The 7,179-nt window shown below is 31.6% G+C and overlaps 1 long non-coding RNA gene across 1 annotated transcript; it reads left to right on the forward strand.

The window, feature by feature from the left end:
• The first annotated feature begins 1,158 nt into the window (after positions 1-1,158).
• Positions 1,159-6,593, forward strand: LOC120255060. The gene is made up of 4 exons (XR_005534891.1): positions 1,159-1,245; positions 2,114-2,295; positions 3,227-3,274; positions 6,331-6,593. It is a non-coding gene; the product is annotated as an uncharacterized LOC120255060 (long non-coding RNA).
• The last annotated feature ends 586 nt before the right edge of the window (positions 6,594-7,179 follow it).

Below are 7,179 nucleotides of genomic sequence, written 5' to 3' on the forward strand. Positions count from 1 at the left end.
AATTCAAAATAGAGGGACTAAAAATATAAGTTTAAAAAAATAAAAAGATTACTTAAAGATAATTATACCTTTATTTATTTGTTTGTTTATTTCATATATATATATATATTTATTTATTTATTTATTTATTTATTTATTTATTTAAAGGGTACTTTTAAGTTAGGAAATAAATATTTTCAAAAAAATAAATTTTTTTTAACTAAATTAGAAGAATATATAAATTGATAGTCCACTAGCCAGAACCTTTTGCTCTTAGTCAGTGTCACTTTGGGCTTGCTTGGGGTGAAGGGTTGAGAGGGGTTTTGGAGGGTTTAAGAGGTAATGGTTCTCTTCACCCTTGTTTAGGCAGAAGAGTTGGGGGAAGGGATAAAGGTTTAAGAGGTAAATGGGGGTTAAAAACCCCCCATTTTTCTCCACGTTCTCAACCCTCCAAATTGGAGGGTTGAGGAGAGTTGATATTTTATGGACAATTTTATCCTTGTTATAATTGCCTAATGACAAGTGATATCATTTGTCAATTACAAAGGGGTAAAATGAAAAGAAAACCTAAAACTACGCTTCCTCTCCTCGTAGTTGCCACTTGCCAGGATCCGTTGAGTATTTTTGTCAGCTGTCTTACTACTCTAGATTTGTGTTATTTGTTTGGTAAGGATCGTTGACAGTTGTACCAATGCTCTCAATCCGCTAGTTTTCTATTGAAGATTGTTGCCTAGGTATGCATCAATGAACATCACTTGCTGTGAGTTTGTGAAAAATCCTTCATTGAATTCTTTGATTTGATCTTTGTTTGTTGTTGTGTTTATTGTGAAACTTGTAAAATAGAAGCATTTCCTTGGTTTGATTCGTTAGTTTATAGTTTCAAAAATCTGTAAAATAGAGGCATATATACTCAATGTGCATATTGGAAGGGTTTAGAGTAGATAGCTAGAGTGTGATACATTGCCTTTATGTTCTTTTTCTTCTAGCATGCAATGTTAGAGTGTATGTGTCATTTCTTTGTTTGTTAGGGGCATTCTTGACCTTTTGTTGGTATAATGGCATTGTAGTGATTTATTTGGAGTGGTGAGGGTAAAAGGGTCACTTTGCCTCTAACCTTATCCTTTATGACTTTATCTTCTCCAATTGGCTGGACTTAAGAGAAATTTTTGAATTCTTTGGTCGTTCATCTTTTCCTTAGAGTTTCCAAAAATTTTCAAGCTTCTTTGAAATTAAAGAATCAATCTTCCTTCATTAAAGTTGATTAGAGTGAGTATCTTTGCAAGTTATTGATTTTATTTTCTTGTATATGCTCTTTGAGTCTTTGGCACTTTGTAGTGATTCTTTAAGCTTTCTAAGTTTTATTTTTTGTATGGAGGTTATTGGGTCCTTGTTTTGAGTAGAGAAGTGTTAAATTCCATGTTTTGTTTATCTTGTTCTTGATTCTATGTGGAAAGTTTTGAATGTCTTCTTTTAGATGGAATTTTGGATTGAAAGCATGGGCTTTGAATGCTCTACAAGTTGTTTATACATCCCTTTATTTTTTTTCTTAAAATCCTATTGGATGAGGGATGTATCCTAAGGAGGCTTGCAGAGATTGTTTTGGGTACTGTAGTAATTAGGCGTTGTGTTTGGCAATCTTTGAAGTTAGGGTTTTAATCCTCATTGAGTCGTCATTCCACCATCTTAAGTGCAAGCCAAAATTCTTAGTTTTCGGCATCTAATTTGATTTATTTCATTTGTTGTTTCATTTTTGTATTTTGTTCTTATATTTTCTTATTTGGAATGCTTTCGTATTTGTGGGATGTTAGCCTCCTAGCAAAGACAAGGCCTTGGAGGGATCTTTGACCACATTTTGGGCTTCATTTGTGAGTGAATTTGTGTTGTCGAAACACATAATCAAGTAGGATTTGAATGATAACTAATAGGAGTATTTACACTTGTACATGATTTTAATCTTAAGGTTATATAATTCATGTTGGGTTGAGATATTTTGATCCTTATTCTTCTTTGTGAAAGGAAAGGTTGTAGTATTGAAAATATGGTAGTTCTTGTGAATGGAAATTATGCAAATGTTATGAAAATGCTTTCATGTAATTTGATGATGACATGTTTTGTATGATTCACTGCAATGAAGGTCTCACAGCTAGCTTGTAGAGGCAGCATGGTTGACTATTATATTGCCCAAATCAGGAGGCGTATAGAGCTTGAATGTGACAAATGCTGGCTGAGACACTCAGGGTCACCACACGAGAATCTCATAGGCCAACACCAAGAAGGGTTATTTGATTGATTTTGTTATACTTAAAACTAACCTTGGTAGGTTCATTCTTTAAGGCTAGTTGATGAGTTTTCAAAAGAATGATTTGTTGGTGATTTATGTAGTCTAAAAATGCTTATATTCTCTTAATATGTTTTTTACTTCGATCGTGATTATACCTAAGTTAAAGCTAAAAGTACGTGGATTAATATTACTATGACATTAATGATACTCATTAGTTTTATTTCGATTATGTTCGAAGTATGTGGCTTATTCACTCTCTGATTAATAGCATTACTCATCACTCTTATTTTTCCCTCCTCAAGTTTAGTAGTATGTGTGCCTTTTTCCAATGCTGGGCAGCTGTTTGTGTGTTGTTTTAAGTTGGGTTTGTACACATCTTTTGGAGCATGTTGTGTATTAAACTTCCTTGTATAGAATGGATCTGTTGAGTTGTATATTTTAGCTATATAGATCACATCATGTACTCACATTTTTGTTATATATATGTACGTATATTGTGTTCTTTCCAGCTTTTTTGTTTAGTGAATTCCTTAGCTGTAATCTGATGTAGGTTTGTTCAGGTTCTCTGTTAGCGTTGTGCTAATTCAGAAAAGGTGTTCTTCATCCCACTTAGATTAGCATGACAGTTGTCCCGTGCCTGACTGTGAGTTGAGGCATGACATAGTGCCTTATCAATATGAAATTTCAAGATAATGACTGCATTTTTAGTGACTTTTGGTATCTTAATCTATATATTCATTGTTCTTTTTTTAATCCTTATTTTGTTTAAATTTGCCTTGGGTTTTAGTTTTTTTATTTAGTTGTGTTATGTATCAATCATCTTTAATTTTTTTTTCCTTATGTAGTAGATAATGATTTCTGAATTTTCTATCTAAAACAATTTTGTGTCAAGCATAGTGAAAGATTACTTCAATTATGTTTTTAGTGATTACTTGTCCTGAAGCATTTTTTCCTTTATTATTATAGGTTGGGACTAGCTTTGTTTAACAATCTTTGCTGTTGTTATATCTACAGGTACTCATCATTGACTTGTTTCTCTATTTCCACTACTTTACTTCATTTCCTTTTTGTTTATATGAAAGTTGGGATATAAACAACATAAAAAAACCAAGGCTCTCACCTTGTTTTTCATTCTTCCACTAGTATTAATTTTGCTCCATATATATTATTTAAAAGAGCTATGAACAAAGTCCCATTAATCCACCTTATCAACATAGTTAGTGTCATGAAATTATAGATTTAGTTGGTTTGTATTTTGTCCCATTGTAATGTTGCTAGCACATTTTAATATATTATTTGGAATATGTGCAATGCTTTAATCCATTAGAACAAACATATCATAAATCTATATTCAATGTGCATGATTACATATTTCCCAATGGGAATATCTATACATATAGGTACAACATGCTTTGTGGTTGTATAAAAGTCTTAGATGATAAAGAACATGAGAAGTGAGTCAAAATGGCTATTAACTATTAAAGACCTTTAATGGTCATTAACTATTAAAAACCATCTGCATATACTATAGCACTAATTCTATACAAAAAGCTCATTTGTATAAGATCATATTTAGGGTATAAAAATAAAAAAAAGGAACACTATACTTTGTGCCGATATACATTTGCTGGTATATTATTTACTTAAGCAACTATATATATGAATGCCTTAAGAGTTATACTTTCTGTCCTTAACTGATAATTTATTCATAAATTATTTATGTATAGATGACCAATGAAAAAGAACGATTGAGAAAGTTCTTTTGGCTCAAGTTTTATTGGGTAATTCGTTCTTAAAATTACATCAATTGCACCATTTAGAAGCAGCTCAAGTTGTTATCACTGTAATTGGTTGGATCACGAGCCACATAAATGAGCTTAAACATATTAAAAGCTCAAATCACCCATGAAGTACGGCTTAAAGGAGACCAAGCAAGGGATGAGCTAATGTCACATTTGCTTTTGAGTAATCTATGCCATAGCATGATAAGAATGAGTCCTTCAGCTTTCCTAGGAATATGAGATATATTGGTTAGAAAGGGTGGTCTTAGAACAACATTGTATATATCAGTCGAGAAACAAGTTGCAATATTAGGTCACAATGTCTCCCATCATGAGCTATCTTTTTTCTTCTGCCGTTCTTGTGAGACGATCTTTCATCATTTTCATAATGTTCTACAAGCTATCATGGAATTAGAAGAGAAATTAAAAATACAACCAGATGACTCACAAATTTTTTCCGATATATTCAACAACAATAGATTCTATCCATATTTCAAGGTAATCACATGTCAATTAAATTACAAACTTACTACAACTATGTGTATGGTGATAATGAAATAAAATAAATTATTGTCAGGATTGTGTTGGCGCTATTGATGGATCACATATTCGTGTAAAAGTTTCTAGTGTCGAAGGCCTTATGTATCATGGAAAAAAAGAATACCCAACACAAAATATGTTAGCCGCATGCACATTTGATTTGGTATGTGTTACCTTGGTGGGAAGGCATAGCTTCTAATTCAAGAACTATGAAAAATGCATTAACTAGGGTGGCTCCTCTTAAAATCCAGAAGGTACTCGTTGATATGTTACAATATTATATAAAACATTACATATATACACACATAATATATTAACAAAGTTCATTTTATCTTTAGGAAAATATTACCTTGTTGATGCCAGATTCATGTTGAAAAGTAGGCTTATTACGGCATATAGAGGGGAGCGCTATCATTTGAAAAATATTCAAGAAATCCACCACGGCATGCACATGAATTATTTAATCTTTGCTATGCATCTTTACAGAATGCTATTGAACATGCATTTGGTGTCCTTAAGAAGTGATTCCCTAAATATGTCAAAGAGGAAAACAACTCATGACGGAAATGCCATGTTGACATGGACTTCAACCATGGATAATGCTTTGATTGATGCATATTTTCATCAACGTACAATTGGGAATATAATTAGAGGAATATTTACTACTCATGCATTGGAAAACATAGTCATTGAGTTGAAGAATAAATTTCCCGGTAAAGCAATAGACAAGGAAAAAAGAATAGAATTACATGATAATATTAAAAAAAAAATTCCCGATGCTATGATGTTTTTAAATATGGAATGAGTGAATTTGCTTGGAATTCAACTACAGAAAGTTAAGAGGCCAAACCTAAAGTGTGGCAATACCTAATTAAGGTTAGTTTCCTTTACTACTTGGAATACAACATAATATAGGTACCAATGGTGTCATGTTGTTAACATTGTCGCATATATAGGTTAAACCTAAAGTTGTTAAATGGATGAACAAAAGGTTTAGGAATTACGAAAAGTTGGTTCAACTGAATGAAAAAGACAGGGCAACTGGGCAACATGCTGAAATTGCATTAGAAATGAGAAGGAGAGCTTAAAATGAGGAAAATACAATTGATGAAATTGATTTCATGGTTACACAAAACATGGCAAATTTGAAAATTTTGAGTGAAAATGAAAATGTGGGCTACAAATAAAAAATCTCACCAAAACATCACAATGAGGTCGAAGATGAAGCCTCGCCAATGCCTACAAATCAAAAATCTCGGTTTGAAGCTCAAAGTGCATCTAAGTCAAAGAAAGTCAAAAGGCTTGATATTAATGAAAATATTAACAAGTTGGGGGTACCAACTGAGATGGTCGCTTATTATATTATTCAGTCAACAACCGCAATGATTGAAGCATCTCATTCAACGACGGAGACAATAACAAATATTATAAGGGAATTCTTCCCAAACCCAAATCCATATGAAGATTATGATGTGTGGGGCATGCTTACAGATTTGGGACTCTCACAACCTTTATGACCGATGATTATATGTTCCTCATTAAAGACTCCAACATGTTGGAAGGTTTCATTGTATTCAAAGTGAGCATCGTAAGTCTTTATTGTTGAGGGTTGATTGGCCATAATCAGAAACCACAAAATTAAAATGGAAAGTTACCATTCTATTCCTTGACAACATTGAATAATTTTTGGTATATTAATGTAAGACATAGTTATTAAAATCATAATAGCATTCTTGTTATTTTTCGTAGGAGTTGATGGATGCATGTGGACAAAACATTGGTTCAACATCAAATGGAATTCATTTTGGTTTATTTTGATGAAGTATTTTGTATTTTACTTTATCTTGGTGAAACAGTATGTATTTTGCTTATGGAGTATGTATTTTACTTTAGTTTAATGAGACAATATGTATTTTTCTTATGGGACAATATGTATGTTGTTTATGGGATATTTACTTTCATGAAAACAATGTGCATTATTCCTATGGAGTTGGGGGTGTTTAAGCAATTACTGATAGTACCATGTAAACACTGGCCAGGGTTTTGTATCCTATCCTTTTTACTTTACTATTATTTTCTCATATCTAATTGATTTTGTTTGTTGATTTAGCATGAATTGGTATATGACAGTTTATTATCTTGGATTGCCATGTCATTTCTCATTTCTTTATTGCATTTTTTCTCATAATTGATTGATTTTGGAAAGACATTTTACCAATCTGATTCTTATCATGTTAGTTGATATTAGGCTGGCATAATCAGGGGAAGAAAATGAATATTTATTTCTATGTGAGTGATCTATGAGTTTTGTGCCCATTTGGATTGAATAAATTTAAGTAAAAAGATATATCTCTTTTATTTTGAATTGGATAAACTTATATTTATTTTTTGGTTTAATTTTAATTTTTATCTGTTAGTTTTAATTTTATATCTCTTACTTTTAATTTATGGCATATCACATAATTTTAATCTATCAAAAATAATTAAAAAATATATTCATTTTATTTTTTTTCATTATATAACATTAGCTCAAGGGATATTTTGGTAATATTAGTATTTACCCTTACTTTCCCTTCCCTTACACTATCCTCAAACAAA

This window comes from Dioscorea cayenensis, unplaced genomic scaffold (assembly GCF_009730915.1).
Source record: "Dioscorea cayenensis subsp. rotundata cultivar TDr96_F1 unplaced genomic scaffold, TDr96_F1_v2_PseudoChromosome.rev07_lg8_w22 25.fasta BLBR01000810.1, whole genome shotgun sequence".
NCBI classification, from domain to species: Eukaryota; Viridiplantae; Streptophyta; class Magnoliopsida; order Dioscoreales; family Dioscoreaceae; genus Dioscorea; species Dioscorea cayenensis.